The 18,986-nt window shown below is 45.8% G+C and overlaps 1 protein-coding gene across 3 annotated transcripts in view; it reads right to left on the reverse strand.

Annotated features, from left to right (window-relative positions):
- The window catches only part of MGST3 (microsomal glutathione S-transferase 3), a 129,438-nt gene extending 117,106 nt beyond the window's left edge, over positions 1–12,332 (reverse strand). For 2 of the 3 annotated variants that reach the window (XM_044301998.1, XM_044301996.1), the window contains exon 1: positions 12,134–12,291. The gene's annotated coding sequence lies outside the window, so the exon portion shown is untranslated. Of the gene's footprint in view, positions 1–12,133 lie in introns of all 3 variants that reach the window. The other variant, XM_044301997.1, reaches the window with a different exon arrangement.
- Between the last annotated feature and the right edge of the window lie 6,654 nt (positions 12,333–18,986).

Genomic DNA, 18,986 nt, shown 5'->3' on the forward strand with positions numbered 1-18,986 from the left:
GCAAGTTCCTAGAATTTTAAATTTTTTGTCACAAGTTAGCGGAAAATGATGATTTATTTATTTATTTATTTTTTCCTTACAAAGTCTCATATTCCACTAACTTGTGACAAAAAATAAAAAATTCTAGATTGTGAGTACAATCAAAATGTGTAAAAAAAATGGCCGAAATGGCGAAATCCGAAAGGTGCACTTTGGAATATGTGCCCCTTTGCCCATCTTGGCTGCAAAAAAGTGTCACACATCTGGTATCGCCGTACTCAGGAGAAGTTGGGGAATGTGTTTTGGGGTGTCATTTTACATATACCCATGCTGGGTGAGAGAAATATCTTGGCAAAAGACAACTTTTCCCATTTTTTTTATACAAAGTTGGCATTTGACCAAGATATTTATCTCACCCAGCATGGGTATACAGGGAGTGCAGAATTATTAGGCAAATGAGTATTTTGACCACATCATCCTCTTTATGCATGTTGTCTTACTCCAAGCTGTATAGGCTCGAAAGCCTACTACCAATTAAGCATATTAGGTGATGTGCATCTCTGTAATGAGAAGGGGTGTGGTCTAATGACATCAACACCCTATATCAGGTGTGCATAATTATTAGGCAACTTCCTTTCCTTTGGCAAAATGGGTCAAAAGAAGGACTTGACAGGCTCAGAAAAGTCAAAAATAGTGAGGTATCTTGCAGAGGGATGCAGCACTCTTAAAATTGCAAAGCTTCTGAAGCGTGATCATCGAACAATCAAGCGTTTCATTCAAAATAGTCAACAGGGTCGCAAGAAGCGTGTGGAAAAACCAAGGCGCAAAATAACTGCCCATGAACTGAGAAAAGTCAAGCGTGCAGCTGCCAAGATGCCACTTGCCACCAGTTTGGCCATATTTCAGAGCTGCAACATCACTGGAGTGCCCAAAAGCACAAGGTGTGCAATACTCAGAGACATGGCCAAGGTAAGAAAGGCTGAAAGACGACCACCACTGAACAAGACACACAAGCTGAAACGTCAAGACTGGGCCAAGAAATATCTCAAGACTGATTTTTCAAAGGTTTTATGGACTGATGAAATGAGAGTGAGTCTTGATGGGCCAGATGGATGGGCCCGTGGCTGGATTGGTAAAGGGCAGAGAGCTCCAGTCTGACTCAGACGCCAGCAAGGTGGAGGTGGAGTACTGGTTTGGGCTGGTATCATCAAAGATGAGCTTGTGGGGCCTTTTCGGGTTGAGGATGGAGTCAAGCTCAACTCCCAGTCCTACTGCCAGTTTCTGGAAGACACCTTCTTCAAGCAGTGGTACAGGAAGAAGTCTGCATCCTTCAAGAAAAACATGATTTTCATGCAGGACAATGCTCCATCACACGCGTCCAAGTACTCCACAGCGTGGCTGGCAAGAAAGGGTATAAACGAAGAAAATCTAATGACATGGCCTCCTTGTTCACCTGATCTGAACCCCATTGAGAACCTGTGGTCCATCATCAAATGTGAGATTTACAAGGAGGGAAAACAGTACACCTCTATGAACAGTGTCTGAGAGGCTGTGGTTGCTGCTGCACGCAATGTTGATGGTGAACAGATCAAAACACTGACAGAATCCATGGATGGCAGGCTTTTGAGTGTCCTTGCAAAGAAAGGTGGCTATATTGGTCACTGATTTGTTTTTGTATGTCAGAAATGTATATTTGTGAATGTTGAGATGTTATATTGGTTTCACTGGTGAAAATAAATAATTGAAATGGGTATATATTTGTTTTTGTTAAGTTGCCTAATAATTATGCACAGTAATAGTCACCTGCACACACAGATATCCCCCTAAAATAGCTAAAACTAAAAACAAACTAAAAACTACTTCCAAAAATATTCAGCTTTCATATTAATGAGTTTTTTGGGTTCATTGAGAACATGGTTGTTGTTCAATAATAAAATTAATCCTCAAAAATACAACTTGCCTAATAATTCTGCACTCCCTGTATGTAAAATGACACCCCAAAACACATTCCCCAGCTTCTCCTGAGTACGGCGATACCACATGTGTGACACGTTTTTGCAGCCTAGATGCGCAAAGGGGCCCACATTCCTTTTAGGAGGGCATTTTTAGACATTTGGATCTTCTCACGCTTTAGGGCCCCTAAAAAGCCAGGGCAGTATAAATACCCCACATGTGACCCCACTTTGGAAAGAAGACACCCCAAGGTATTCAATGAGGGGCATGGCGAGTTCATAGAAATTTATTTTTTGGGCATAAGTTAGCAGAAATTGATTTTATTTATTTTTTTCTCACAAAGTCTCACTTTCCGCTAACTTAGGACAAAAATTTAAATCTTTCATGGACTCAATATGCCCCTCAGCGAATACCTTGGGGTGTCTTCTTTCCAAAATGGGTCAGTTGTGGGGTGTTTGTACTGCCCTGGCATTTGAGGGTCTCCGCAATCATTACATGTATGGCCAGCATTAGGAGTTTCTGCTATTCTCCTTATATTGAGCATACAGGTAATGAGATTTTTCAGCCTCTGGGCTAAAAGAAAAAAATGAACGGTACAGATTTCTTCATTCGCATCGATCAATGTGGATGGAAAAATCTCTGCCCAAAAAAAAAAAAGGAGGGGAAAGGCGTCTGCCAGGACATAGGAGCTCTGCCCAACATCCATACCCACTTAGCTCGTATGCCCTGGCAAACCCGATTTCTCCATTCACATCAATCGATGTGGATGAATAAATCATTGCCGGGATTTTATATATTTTTTTTATATACAAAGTGTTTGCCAAAGCATAGGAACGCCGCCTCCTCCTCAGCTCGTATGCCTTGGCAAACGTATCTGTTACTGCAGAGGAGAAATCTCGTCTTGCAGCGCCGCATACACCGACTTGCGTGTAATCTGACAGCAGCGCAATGCTTCTGTCAGAATGCACATCAGTGCTGCAGCTAGTAGATCGGTTGGTCCACCTGGAAGGTAAAAAAAAAAACTGGCCGCAACGCAATAATTTTATTAACTTTGGAACAGAACATATAAACTTTAACTTTTTGAACTAAACATTACAGGGCTCCAGATGGCGACCAAAATGGTCGCCAATGCGACTTAGAACTGCTAAATGGCGACAAGACTTTGTAGTCTTGTCGCCATTTGCGCCTAGACCCTCCGCTCGCTGCTCTGCCTCTAAGAAAAAAAAAAGGCTTTCACCCAGCAGACAAACACACGCTGCAGACGTCTGCTGGGTGAAGATCCGCCCCTCAGATAACCCGGCATAGAGGGTGGGCGTGGCTTGTGCTCCCGCTTCCAGCAGTCTGGCAAGTTTTGGAGTTGAGTCTGTGCTGTGACGCTGAGCTGCTGGAGACATTTCAACTAGGGCCGCACAGTCCACGGCTGATAACACGAGGCGAGTCACCCGTATGCAGATTTATTAGTGTGTTTTTATAGGACTGGGTCCTTATGGGGTCACAAGGAGAAGGCAGAGATCCGTAAGAACAAGTATAAGCACCGGCTGTGCTGCTTTAACACTCGCTGTCCTGGTTTGCATAGCACTGCCGGGGTCACATAGCATTATATTGATTTATGATGCTATGTAACCCTTAGAGGTCTGGAATGTACTGGATAACACTGACCTATTGCGGTCAGTGTTATCCAATACATTCCTGAACTGTAAGGGTTACAAAGCATCATAAATCAATATAATGCTATGCGACCCCGGCAGTACAGAGCTCCTGCAGACAGACTCCGGTGCGAAACCAGCGCAATCCTATCAATGCACAGACTAGTAACCATTTCTGATCATAAATCATATAATCTATTCCCCTTATTTCACAAGACCAGTATTCACTTCCACATAGGGAATAGCAATTGGATGTCAACCTTCCCATCAGTCCGTGTTACTGCTGGCAGAATGATGAAACAATGGGACTCCCCAGGCCTAGGGGTTCGCTCAGCAGTCCCAAGGCACACAGATTGACAAGGAGAGATTCCCGCCTATACTGCGCACGTTCTAGAAAAGTTCCGGCCTATACTGCGCACGTTCTAGAAAAGGACGGCGATGTCCGTGCACGGCTCCTTACTGACACGGGGGTGATGGGCAGAGAGCCCTTAACTGCTCCTTTCTGTGCCAAAGACGTGGTAGAGTTAAAAAGAGGGAAAATGGCACTGAAGCAGCCTATAAGGTGTTAAGCACAGGCTAGTTCAGATGCCAGAGGAGGTCCCCTAGCTTTCCTACATCTCTGCTTGCTGGCAGTGAATGGAAATCTTTAAGGTTGACATTCACAGACTGAATGTCCATGTCCAGCCACAGTTACACAGTGAGCAGCACTAGAATATGGGCAATCTTTCCTCAAGAAACAACAGCAAACAAGAGGTTTTCATTCACTGACCGGCAAGCAGAGGGGTTGAGAATAAAGAGTAAAGCTTGTGTATAATAATACTGGTTTGAAACCCCTTAAAGAAAAATCTAAAAATTACTCCTTAAAGGGTTTGGATACACTAATTTCTAGACCTCTGAGACTGGCAGGACCTTTGTTGGTGACCATACTTGCCTGATGCCCAGTGCGGGGTCCCGTCTCGTTTGCTCCCCAGCCTTTGTTGCTTGTCTGAAGTCCATTCATGAAAACCACCTATTTGACGGCGTTACAGCCAATGACTGACCACTGCTTCCCGTGCATTATGTTAAATGGTCATGTGATGCAAGGGGAGCAGATCTCCACCATAGCCAGAGATTGTCTTGATGCCACTGCAGCCAAACATTTTCATGGAGAGACCCAAGACAAGCAGCGGAGGCCGGGAAGCGAAAGCCAGGACCCAGCACCTAGGGATTACCAACGCGAATCTGGCTAGTCTGACAGGTCATGGAAATGAGTGTACAACTCCTTAAACTGCATGGGCTGTAGCTTACAAAACCCCATGCTCCTAAGCATCCCAGCTATATTATATGTATTTTAAATTTGGCGAATAAAAATTTCATTTGGCTCCTAAATTTTTCAGGTTAGGAGCCAATGGCTCCTTGATATTTTTTTTTGTCTGGAGCACTGCATTAACCTTTTTGCTTACTGTTTTTTTTTTTACCTTTATAGAACAAACCTCCCCTTCCCCATGGGTCAATGTGCAAAGCGCAAATCGCCCAAAGATGTGGCGAAGTGCGTTATGCACTTTGTCCCAGGTGAAAGGAGACGTTTGCAGCAGCTGTATGTGAATGGGCCCTAATAGCCCTGTGTGCCTGTCCTGGTGAGATGTGATCCCTATGCTAAGTGTACCTGTGTGTGGTACTTCCGGAAACACTCTCCAAAGCATAGGGCAGGGTGGTCAGGACAGTCAGGACAGAAATAGCGGGTGTCACGCCTTATTCCACTCCTGCTACAGACACGACATTTTTTTTGGGGTGGCGGTCGGTTTGAGGTACCAGGAACGACACTGGGGAAATGTCGCTTGTGTAGACGGCTAACTACACTGGTGGATGGGGCCACGGAACCTCCTGGGTACAGGAGGTTCGCGATGATCTCTTCCTGAAATTTGAGGAAGGATCCAGTTCTCCCAGCCTTACTGTAGAGAACAAAACTATTATACAGAGCCAATTGAATTAGGTATACAGACACCTTCTTATACCAGCGTCTGGATCTGTGGGACACTAAATACGGAGCCAACATCTGGTCATTGAAGTCCACCCCTCCCATGTGAAGGTTATAGTCGTGGCTTTTCAATGACACGGGTTGCTTGCTCAATTTGGATTGTCGTGTCTGCGTGAATGGAGGAGAGCATGTAAACGTCACGCTTGTCTCTCCATTTCACCGCGAGCAGTTCTTCGTTACACAATGCAGCCCTCTGCCCCCTTGCAAGACGGGTGGTAACGAGCCGTTGGGGGGGAAGCCTGCGCGACTAGTTCGCGTGGTGCCACAGGCGCCAATCCGTTCTAGAAACAAATGCCTAAAGAGGGCCACACTTGTGTAAAAATTGTCCACATAAAGATGGTACCCCTTGCCGAATAAGGGTGACACCAAGTCCCAGACTGTCTTCCCACTGCTCCCCAGGTAGTCAGGGCAACCGACCAGCTCCAGGGTCTGATCTTTTCCCTCATAGATCCGAAATTTGTGGGTATAGCCTGTGGCCCTTTCACAGAGCTTATACAATTTGACCCCATACCGGGCGCGCTTGCTTGGGATGTATTGTTTGAAGCCAAGGCGCCCAGTAAAATGTATAAGGGACTCGTCTACGCAATCCTGCGTTGCGCAATCCTGCGTACGGCGGTCCTGAGCAGGTTAAAGAGACACTGTCATGTTTACATTTCCAGTTTTCTGTTCCATCATATGAGCAGAAAACAAAAAATGAAGTTCCAGATCAGTCAAATGACAAACACCAATGATGTCGGACAGACTCCACTGACAGCCCAGTTTCACATCTGCAGCATTTTGATCCGGTCGCCACTTCTGGCAGAGAATGCCGGGAATTGGCCGGACACAAACCATAGCCAGAATATGGCCAGATCCCCGCCTGACCCCATTATAGATAATAGGGTCGGCAGCCATTCCAGTTGCATCCAGCAGTGCCGGATCTAAAGAATCCTGGCAGGCTGTCCTGTGCTGGAATTGCTGCTGCAGATGTGTAGCTGACCTTATACAGGTCCTTCTCAAAAAATTAGCATATTGTGATAAAGTTCATTATTTCATGTAATGTACTGATAAACATTAGACTTTCATATATTTTAGATTCATTACACACCAACTGAAGTAGTTCAAGCCTTTTATTGTTTTAATATTGATGATTTTGGCATACAGCTCATGAAAACCCAAAATTCCTATCTAAAAAAATTAGCATATCATGAAAAGGTTCTCTAAACGAGCTATTAACCTAATCATCTGAATCAACTAATTAACTCTAAACATCTGCAAAAGATTCCTGAGGCTTTTAAAAACTCCCAGCCTGGTTCATTACTCCAAACCGCAATCATGGGTAAGACTGCCGACCTGACTGCTGTCCAGAAGGCCATCTTTGACACCCTCAAGCAAGACATAGAAAGAAATTTCTGAACGAATAGGCTGTTCCCAGAGTGCTGTATCAAGGCACCTCAGTGGGAAGTCTGTGGGAAGGAAAAAGTGTGGCAGAAAACGCTGCACAACGAGAAGAGGTGACCGGACCCTGAGGAAGATTGTGGAGAAGGACCGATTCCAGACCTTGGGGGACCTGCGGAGGCAGTGGACTGAGTCTGGAGTAGAAACATCCAGAGCCACCGTGTACAGGCGTGTGCAGGAAATGGGCTACAGGTGCCGCATTCTCCAGGTCAAGCCACTTTTGAACCAGAAACAGCGGCAGAAGCGCCTGATCTGGGCTACAGAGAAGTAGCACTGGACTGTTGCTCAGTGGTCCAAAGTACTGAAAGCAAATTTTGCATGTCATTCGGAAATCAAGGTGCCAGAGTCTGGAGGAAGACTGGGGAGAGGTAAATGCCAAAATGCCTGAAGTCCAGTGTCAATTACCCACAGTCAGTGATGGTCTGGGGTGCCATGTCAGCTGCTGGTGTTGGTCCACTGTGTTTTATCAAGGGCAGGGTCAATGCAGCTAGCTATCAGGAGATTTTGGAGCACTTCATGCTTCCATCTGCTGAAAAGCTTTATGGAGATGAAGATTTAATTTTTCAGCACGACCTGGCACCTGCTCACAGTGCCAAAACCACTGGTAAATGGTTTACTGACCATGGTATTACTGTGCTCAATTGGCCTGCCAACTCTCCTGACCTGAACCCCATAGAGAATCTGTGGGATATTGGGAAGAGAAAGTTGAGAGACGCAAGACCCAACACTCTGGATGAGCTTAAGGCCGCTATGCTAAGCATCCTGGGCCTCCATAACACCTCAGCAGTGCCACAGGCTGATTGCCTCCATGCCACGCCGCATTGAAGCAGTCATTTCTGCAGAAGGATTCCTGACCAAGTATTGAGTGCAGAACTGAACATAATTATTTGAAGGTTGACTTTTTTTGTATTAAAAACACTTTTCTTTTATTGGTCGGATGAAATATGCTAATTTTTTTAGATAGGAAATTTGGGTTTTCATGAGCTGTATGCCAAAATCATCAATATTAAAACAATAAAAGGCTTGAACTACTTTAGTTGGTGTGTAATGAATCTAAAATATATGAAAGTCTAATGTTTATCAGTACATTACAGAAAATAATGAACTTTATCACAATATGCTAATTTTCTGAGAAGGACCTGTATATTGAGTCTGTCAGCCGAAGTGTTTGTTACTTTTATGGAAATCCTAGCGCTGCATGTTGCATTATTTTTCCTATAAACATCTGCCATGGATGCTCCAACCCAAGTATCAACTCCACCTAGTAAACTTATAAAAGTGATAGAATTGTAGTCTCCCCCAATATGATGTAGTCCTATTTATAATGGAGCTGGCCAGCTATACAGATCTTTATTGCAGCTTAAGTAGGAGAAGCTGATTATTTCCCCAAACATCACCATTGCACCCATATTCTATGCATTTCTGATTTCCAGTTTGCACAGGATAAAAACACATTTAAAAATTACAACTGGGATGAAAGCACTGACCTGCACACATCCTATATTAGCAAACAGTACAGAATACAAATATCTGGACAGAGTTCATTCAAATATATACAACGTTTGGTACTACAGGTGAAACTCTAAAAACTAGAATATCGTGCAAAAGTCAATTTATTTCAGTAATGCAAATTAAAAGGAATTGCATTAATGCAGGTTAAAATTTGAATTTTGTGAAAAGGGTCATTATTCTAGGCTCAAAGTGTCACACTCCAGTCAGCTAATTAGTCCATACCCCATGAGCAAACGGTACCTCAAAATTCTGACTTTGGGGTTTCATAAAGTGTAAGCCATAATAATCCAAATTATAACAAATAAAGGCTTGAAATATCTCGCTTTGCATGTAATGAGTCTATCTCAGATGTTAGTTTCACCCTTTAAGTTGTATTACTGAACTTTGCACAATATTCTAATTTTTCTACTTTCACCTAGATTATATCTAGAATGCATGCGTTTTTCACACACGTGAAGAACAACAATCTACATTTCACAGCAACCATCACTGAAAACCACATTGCATCCGGATTTCCTCTGTTTTTCACACAAGCCCCATTCACTTCTATGGAGCCAGAGCTGCATGAAAAAAAACTGAAGGAATATGCTGCGGTTTCCTGAAAGCAAATGAATGGGTCAGGATTCAGTCATGATGCTATGCGTTCAGTACACGCATCCCATCTGGATGGAAAACTCGCTCATATTAAAATGTCCTTAGCCTTCAGTGTAGTACAGAAAAGCCAGATGGAGACTGATGCCAGCAATCCTCCTACAGTTTTCTATGCAATGTTCTGAAATTTTGTGCATCAGTTCATAAGCCAGACCATGCTGCAGATGAGGGACTACAGTTCTGACACTCATCGCCTAAATTGCATTCAGGCCAGACTAAGTCAATGTCTGCATTACACTGTGGATACCTAGATACACGAGTGTCAGCTTCAAACTGTTAGCCAGAAGGTAAAAGGCAGATTCAACAGCAAGAAAGGTGTCCTAAATTGCCACATTGCAAGACACTATACCTCATCATATGGGGACAGTTTGTACCAGCTACTGAAGAATGTACTACAAGTTAAAGGCCATGTACCCCTTCAGAGGCAATTTTTGTTTATGATTGCATTTGACTCATTTTTGGCTAAATAATATTTTTAATAAATGCAAATTAAAAATCATAACACTAAACTACTAAGAGGTCATAAACACTTGTTTAAAGGGGTTGCCTGGGTTCAGAGCTGAACCTGGACATAACCCCTTCTGCCCCCACTCAGCCCCTGTGACATGAGCATCAGAGCAATTAATGCGCCAATGCTCTCCCTTGCCCTGTGCTGAATCACTCATGGCAAGGGCTTTTTCTGGAGATCCGGTGACATACTGGGCTGCCCATAGGGTAAGCTAGTAGGACGCTTCCTCCTAGCAGTGAGCCTGATGACATCACTGACACTAATGACTAGGCTTTAGTGCTGCCCTAGCCTGTAAAACAGCTAGAGCAGTGCAAAAGCCCACCAAACAGCGTCGGTTACGCCACTGAGAATACTGTAAGGAGGAAGCCTCCGCCTAGCATTGTAAAAATATAAATAAAAAACCCTTGCCCTCACAACACAGCACAGGGCAAGGAAGGGCATCAGAGTATGAAATGCTCATGTCAGAGTGGCTGAGTGGGGGAAGAAGTGGTTATTTCCGGGTTTAGCTCTGAACCTGGACAACCCCTTTAAACCACATTCTTATCAGTAAGATAAGAACTGAGTTATAATGAATACTTCTAATGTCTGTCTGAGAGCAGAGATAAAGAGCCTGTCTGCTCCCCAAATGAAGTAAAAGACAGAAAATCCACAGGCTGCTACTACAGCATCTCAGCTTTGTACACACACAAAAATCCATATTTTTAATAACAACCAATAAAAAAAATGTTTTAGCTCAAAATAAGTACAACAGTTGATTCAGTTTCGATACCATGAAAAAGTATTGCGATACTCGATACCACGCGGAAAAAAATAAACCAAAAAAGCCACGTGCATTCCTCATTTTTAAAAATGGCGAATCGCGCAGTTTTTATTTATTTTTTTCTGTTCCGGCATTCACCACCTAGATTTTTTTTTATTTTTTTTAATAGTTTGGACTTTTCTGATGTGGCAATATGTAATATGTTTATTATTTATATATTTTATATGTGAAATTGGGAAAAGGGGGTGATTTATACTTCATATTTTAGTGGGGTTTTTTTTACACTTTTTATTTAATAACTATTTCCCCCCTTAGGGGCTAGAACCTGGGATCTTTCATCCCTTGTCCTATTCAGCCTGATAGATCTCTATCAGGGTGAATAGGACTTCACACTGTCCCTGCTGCTCTGTGCTTTGTGCACACAGCATCAGGGATGTTACCATGGCAACCAGGGCTTCTGTAGCGTCCTGGCTGCCATGGTAACTGATCAGAGCCCCAGGCTTACACAGCTGGGGCTCCGATCAGAAGCTGCCACTGCACCACCAATGAGGGGGAGGGGAGAGGACCCTGTGCCCACTGCCACCAATGATTTTAATACTGGGGGGTTGAGAGGGGCCGGCGCACTGTGCCACCAATGATTTTAATGGGATGGGGGGTTGAGGGGGGGCACACTGCACCACCAATGATAATTACCCCTATATACAGGAGGCGGGTACTGGCAGATCAGCGGCAGTTAACCCCTTAGGTGCCGCACCTGAGGGGTTAACTGACGCTGATCGCAGCTCTCTGTCAGGGGCAGGGTGCCGGCAATGCAATTCTGCTGCCGGCACCCGCCTCCTGTATTGTGTTAAAGTCTGACTACTTTATATGGGACTCCAGACTTTCACTATTAGGCTTCACAGGGCAGCGCCCAGCGATGTCTCAGCACTCATTAGTCCTGGGCGCCGCTCCATTCGCCCGACCGCTGGGACCCACACCTCTATCAAGAACATAGCCCTGCAAGTGAAGGAGGGTGCTCCGTGTATGCGCAGTCGCCCTCTATTCATTTTCTATGGGGCCAACGAAAATATACCAATCACTGCCTCAGCTATTTCCATCAGCACCATAGAAACGAATGGGAGCAGGGGCCGCGCATGCACGGCATGCTCCCTCCCATTCACTTCTATGGGGAGCCACCTTGGGGGTGGCCAGACTGGAGTCCTCTAGCCACCACCTTGCAGGGCTCCGCTCTTAATATAGGTGCAGGTCCCAAGACAATGGGGGCATATACTAGCAATATGCCCCCATTGTCTATGATGAGACAACCCCTTTAATAGTTTCATATCTGCACACCCAGGGACAGGAGTGAGGGGTTACCTGTGCCAACTACATGGTATGGCTTGTGTGATGAGTTATCCGAGATGCCATCCACTTATTAGTGTGCCCCAGGACTGTAAAGCAGGCTTATTACTGGTTTGTGCCAAACTGGGAGAATTACAAGAGATAAGGGTCACAATATGGCGCCTGATTACTCACACCATTTTCTTGCCATGCTGAGGAACAGCTCTATTCTCGTATGGTTATGGTTTACACCCAGTGACACCCCACTGCATTAATAGGGTCCATCAGGTCCCTCCTTCAAATATGACTCTACAACACATTATCCATCAGCAGCCATACACAGGACTAACCCAGGCCTATCCTCCGGCAGGGGACACCACCACTATCTACCTCAGTGCACGAGCTGGAGGGGGTGCAGTATCCTTCAGTCTCTAGGCTTTCATGGCAAGGTCAAGGTAACTGGGACCAGGAAGTGAGAATCCAGGGCAAAGGTACACTCGTCACTTCCGGTAGTGACGTAGAGGCATCGGAAGGCTCAGAAGGAGGTGTGTCGCCGAGCTCGCCACCTCAGTGGCTGAAAAGAAGGTGTGTTAGCGCCTGCGCAGAACTAACTATGGTACCAACATTTCACGGCAAGTGAATGTGAATGTGAACGCGCCGACGGGGGGGGGGTGGGGGCGGTCGGTTAGATTTATGGCCCACGCGCATGCGCCGGGAGCCTTAGCAGATAGGTTAGGCAAAAATTATGGTCCAGTGCGCACGCGCGAGTTGGGTACCAAAATTTCACGGCCAGTGCAGGTTAGATTTATGGCCCATCACGCATGCGCCGGGAGCCTCAGCAGAGTTGGAGTAGGCAAAAATTACGGGCCAGTGCGCACGCGCGGCGGACAGGGAGCTCTATCATAACGAAAATGTTTTATTAAATCTCACTACCGCTCACCTGATCATCGAGCATGCTGACAGTTCTACCAGGTCAGTCTCTCCCTGCTCCCAACACTCTCAGATATGCACAGTATATTGGGGGGCTGTCTGTGCAGTATATGGGGTGCTGTCTGCCCAGTATATTGGGGGGCTGTCTGCGCAGTATATTGGGGGGGCTGTCTGCGCAGTATATTGGTGCTGTCTGCGCAGTATAATGGGGGGCTGACTGCGCAGTATAATGGTGGGCTGTCTGCGCAGTATATTGGTGCTGTCTGCGCAGTATAATGGGGGGCTGACTGCGCAGTATAATGGGGGGCTGTCTGCGCAGTATATTGGGGGGCTGTCTGTGCAGTATATGGGGGGCTGTCTGCGCAGTATATTGGGGCTGTCTGCGCAGTATATGGGGTGCTGTCTGCCCAGTATATTGGGGGGCTGTCTGCCCAGTATATTGGGGGGCTGTCTGCGCAGTATATTGGTGCTGTCTGCGCAGTATAATGGGGGGCTGTCTGCGCAGTATATTGGGGGGTGTCTGCGCAGTATATTGGGGGGTGTCTGCGCAGTATATTGGGTCTGTCTGCGCAGTATATTGGGGGGCTGACTGCGCAGTATATGGAGGGCTGTCTGCGCAGTATATTAGGGGTCTGTCTGTGCAGTATATTGGGGGTCTGTCTGCGCAGTATATTGGGGGTCTGTTTGCGCAGTATATTGGGGGTCTGTCTGCGCAGTATATTGGGGGTCTGTCTGCGCAGTATATTGGGGGGCTGTCTGCCCAGTATATTGGGGGGCTGTCTGCCCAGTATATTGGGGGGCTGTCTGCGCAGTATATTGGGGGGCTGTCTGCGCAGTATATTGGGGGGCTGTCTGCGCAGTATATTGGTGGTGTCTGCGCAGTATATTGGGGGTGTCTGTGCAGTATATGGGGTGCTGTCTGCGCAGTATATTGGGGGCTGTCTGCGCAGTATATATTGGGGGTGTCTGTGTAGTATATTGAGGGTGTCTCCACAGTATATTTTGGTGGGTCTATGCAGTATATTGGGGGGTGTCTGTGGGGCAGTGTATTACATGGGGGGCTGTGTGTTATATGAGGGGCAGTGTGTTATATTTGGGGGAGCTGTGCAGTACGTCTGGCCTGTGTGTTAGATGTGTACAACCCTATTTTCCCCCCTAATTTTTTTCCCCCTAGATCTCATCTGCCATGTCATGCTTTTTGCTACGAAACTGCAGCCATCTCGTCACTCGGAGAAGGATGAGAAGCTGCCCCCCAGCCAGAGGGGTTGCCCCAAATCCGTCGCTCACTGGATTCTGTGTCTCCCACAATCTGTGTGTCTGTCTGCTGTATATATGTGCACCGTCAGTCTGCTTCACTGCGTCTGTTCTGCCATTTACTCTAACCATTTAAAAAAAATAATTTGTGTTACAACTCTGACCAGCATGTTCTCCTATGTGCTCCTGTTTGCACAGCTACTTCAGCATTGTGTACTGTGATCACCACGAGGTCAGAGGTCGGCAACCATAGGCCGTCCACATGCTGTGAATTACATCTCCCATCATGCTGGCAATGCATTATGGGAGGTGTAGTCCAGAACATCTGGAATACAAAATGCATATGAATGAAAAGCATGGTGTGTGATTGGTCAGTAACAAGGGTTGAAGCCTTGACGTGGCGTTACTGCTCACATGTGTATCCATGTGCCAATTCAACCAATGTGAGTGACTGTAATACTGATGAGGTAACAAAATACTGTGATGATGGAGAATTAAACAACCGGATCTCCTACACACTGTTTACATCGTGACCGTATCTCCTACACACTGCTTACACCGTGACCGTATCTCCTACACACTGCTTACACCGTGACCGTATCTCCTACACACTGCTTACACCGTGACTGTATCTCCTACACACTGCTTACACCGTGACTGTATCTCCTACACACTGCTTACACTGTGACCATATCACCTACACACCGCTTACACCGTGACCATATCTCCTACACACCGCTTACACTGTGACCGTATCTCCTACACACTGCTTACACCGTGACCGTATCACCTACACACTGCTTACACCGTGACCGTATCTCCTACACACCGCTTACACCGTGACCGTATCACCTACACACTGCTTACACTGTGACCGTATCTCCTACACACTGCTTACACTGTGACCGTATCACCTACACACTGCTTACACTGTGACCGTATCACCTACACACTGCTTACACTGTGACCGTATCACCTACACACTGCTTACACCGTGACCGTATCTCCTACACACTGCTTACACTGTGACCGTATCACCTACACACTGCTTACACCGTGACCGTATCTCTTACACACTGCTTACACTGTGACCGTATCACCTACACACTGCTTACACTGTGACCGTATCACCTACACACTGCTTACACCGTGCCCGTATCTCCTACACACCGCTTACACTGTGACCGTATCACCTACACACTGCTTACACCGTGACCGTATCTCTTACACACTGCTTACACTGTGACCGTATCACCTACACACTGCTTACACTGTGACCGTATCACCTACACACTGCTTACACCGTGCCCGTATCTCCTACACACCGCTTACACTGTGACCGTATCACCTACACACTGCTTACACCGTGACCGTATCTCTTACACACTGCTTACACAGTGACCGTATCACCTTCACACCGCTTACACTGTGACCGTATCACCTTCACACCGCTTACACTGTGACCGTATCTCCTACACACTGCTTACACCGTGACCGTATCACCTACACACTGCTTACACCGTGCCCGTATCTCCTACACACTGCTTACACCGTGCCCGTATCTCCTACACACCGCTTACACCGTGACTGTATCTCCTACACACCGCTTACACCGTGACCGTATCTCCTACACACTGCTTACACTGTGACCGTATCTCCTACACACCGCTTACACTGTGACCGTATCTCCTACACACCGCTTACACTGTGACCGTATCTCCTACACACTGCTTACATCGTGACCGTATCTCCTACACACTGCTTACACTGTGACCGTATCTCCTACACACCGCTTACACTGTGACCGTATCTCCTACACACTGCTTACACTGTGACCGTATCACCTACACACCGCTTACACCGTGACTGTATCTCCTACACACTGCTTACACTGTGACCGTATCTCCTACACACTGCTTACACTGTGACCGTATCACCTACACACCGCTTACACCGTGACCATATCTCCTACACACCGCTTACACCGTGACCGTATCTCCTACACACTGCTTACACTGTGACCGTATCTCCTACACACCGCTTACACCGTGACCGTATCTCCTACACACTGCTTACACCGTGACCGTATCTCCTACACACTGCTTACACTGTGACCGTATCTCCTACACACTGCTTACATTAATTTACATTCTCCATATGTCTACTTCATGTTTGGATCATTTGGGGAATGCTATTTTATTTTTTTGGGACGTTACAAGGCTTAGAAGTTTAGAAGCAAATCTTAGAAATTTTCAAAAACACATTTTTTTCAAGGACCAGTTCAGGTCTGAAGTCACTTTGTGAGGCTTACATAATAGAAACCACCCAAAAATTACCCCATGTTAGAAACTACACCCCTCAAGATATTAAAAACTGATCTCACAAACTATGTTAACTCTTTAGGAGTTATTGGCAAATGGGGATGAAATTTTAGAATTTCATTTTTTTGCCAATTTTTCAATTTTAACCCATTTTTTCCCCACTAACAAATCAAACAAGACTGTATCTTTATTGCCCTGACTCTGCCGTTTACAGAAACACCCTATATGTGGCCGTACACTACAATACGGCCACACAGCGGGGCGCAGAGGGAAAGGTGCGCCGTGTGGGTTTTGGGGGGCTGATTTTTATGGACCGGTTTATTTACACCGTGTCCTATTTCAAGCCCCCCTGATGCACCCCTACAGTAGAAACTCTGTAAAAGTGACCCCATTATGGAAACTATGAGATAAGGTGGCGTTTTTTTTGGGACTATTTTTAGGGTACATATGATTTTTGGTTGCTCTATATTGCATTTTTATGAGGTAAGGTTACCAAAAATTGAAATTCTGAAATTTCATCTCCATTTGCCATAAACTGTTGAGGAACACCTAAAGGGTTAATAAAGTTTGTAAAATCAGTTTTGAATACCTTAAGTGGTGTAGTTTCTTAGATGGTGGTCACTTTTAGGGAGGTTCTACTCTAGGGGTGCATCAGGGGGGCTTCAAAAGGGACATGGTGTCAAATAAAAAGGCCATCAAAATCGGCCTTCCAGAAACCATGTCGGTCCTTTCCTTTTGCGACTCCCTTTTACTGATACAGCAGTTTATGACCACAAATGTGTAGTTTCTGTAAACTGCAGTATCAGGGTAATACATATAAAGTTTTGTTTGACTGTTAACCCTTGGTTTTTACCGGAAACCACGTCTTGAAATGGAAAAGTGCCAAAAATAGCAGTCACCATTATGAAATTTTTTTTGGGACCGTGTTAATCTGGGGGGTTGGGTCATGGTGTATTTTTACAGAGAAGATTATTACGGACGCGGCGATACCTAACAAGTCTATTTTTTTTACATTTATTTAGGTTTTAGACTATATTATCTTTTTGGATACAAAGAATTTCTTTTTTTGTATCTCTATAGTCTAAGGCCTCATGCACACGACTGTTGTTTTATTCCATGTCCGTTGTTCCGTTTTCCATGATTTTCTGCGGACCCATTGACTTTCAATGGGTCCTTTGAAAACTCGGAAAATGCACCGTTTGTCGTCCGTGATCCGTGTTTCCAGTCCGTCAAAAAGATATGACCTGTCCTATTTTTTTCACGGACAACGGTTCGCGGACCCATTCAAGTCAATGGGTCCGTGAAAAAACACGGAGGCACACAAGATTGTCATCCGCATCCGTGACACGTGTCCGTTTTTTTCATATAATTTGTTTTTTCACCTTTCATGTCTGCTGATCCTCCAAAAATCAAAGGAAGACACACGGAAACAAAAACGGATCACGGAACAACGGAACCCCGTTTTGCGGACTGTGAAAAAATACTGTCGTGTGCATGAGGCCTAAGAGTCCTTTTTTTTTTTTTTTTTTTACCGTGTTAAAGAGGACCTTTCACTACAATAAAAAAAATCTAAACTAATCATACAGACATGGAGAGCGGCACCGCTCCATTCTCCCGGGATAGGCTCCGGTATCTTCATATTTTTGGCTCAACTGGGTGGAGCCTGACGGCGTCTCCCAGAAAGGACGGTGATCGGTGGTGTGATTATACACCACCAATCACCGTCCTGTGATCCTGTGAGGTGGCGATCACGTCGCCTCTCAGGATCGCCTGCGATTGGTCCCCATTTTCGGCTCAACTGGGTGGAGCCTGCCGGCGTCTCCTTCTCCCAGGCTGTAGCGCTGACCAATCGCAGCGCTCAGCTCATAGCCTGAGAGTTTTTTTTTTCTCTCAGGCTATGAGCTGAGCGCTGCGATTGACCAGCGCTGCAGCCTGGGAGAAGGAGACGCCGGCAGGTTCCACCCAGTTGAGCCGAAAATGGGGACCAATCGCAGGCGATCCTGAGAGGCGACATGATCGCCACCTCACAGGATCACAGGACGGTGATTGGTGGTGTATAATCACACCACCGATCACCGTCCTTTCTGGGTTATCGGGTCATCAGAGACCCAAATAACCCGGAAACGCTGAAAAACGCAGGTCTGAATTGACCTGCGGTTTTCTACGATCGCTAACATTGGGTGGTCACAAGACCCCCCTGGGCATTGGTGCAGAGTGCCTGCCGAATGATTTCGGCAGGCATTTGGTTCCGATCACCGCAGGCGGCGCTGCGGTGATCGGAAATTCTCAGGACGTACCGGTACGCCCTGTGTCCTGAAGAGGTTAAAGTGCGTAAAGGCAAAACCCAAATAGGGCTCATATGTTTCAGTTCATAAGTTAGCCACATGGGACTCAGTTGTCAATTTTTTTTTTTTGTTTGAGAATACCCACTCCCTGGCCTCTTCCAATAGTACTCCTGAGAGTGGCAGGATTGGCAGTGGCAGGATTCTGCAAGCTGCTGTGCGGTAGATGCTCCACATGGCTGTTTCTTCCCTCCTTCGTGGACTGCTTTTTGACGTTCCATGGTGCTGTGTCCCCCCAAAGCATCCTACAAGAAACGGCTTTTATAGGTAAGTATAAAAATACATTTTTAATAACCACACCAGGAATTAAGGCAGCTAACTACTTTAATTACCTGTCTGAAGCCTCTGAATTTTCA

The sequence above is a fragment of the Bufo gargarizans genome, chromosome 7, assembly GCF_014858855.1.
Source record: "Bufo gargarizans isolate SCDJY-AF-19 chromosome 7, ASM1485885v1, whole genome shotgun sequence".
In the NCBI taxonomy this organism is placed as follows: domain Eukaryota; kingdom Metazoa; phylum Chordata; class Amphibia; order Anura; family Bufonidae; genus Bufo; species Bufo gargarizans.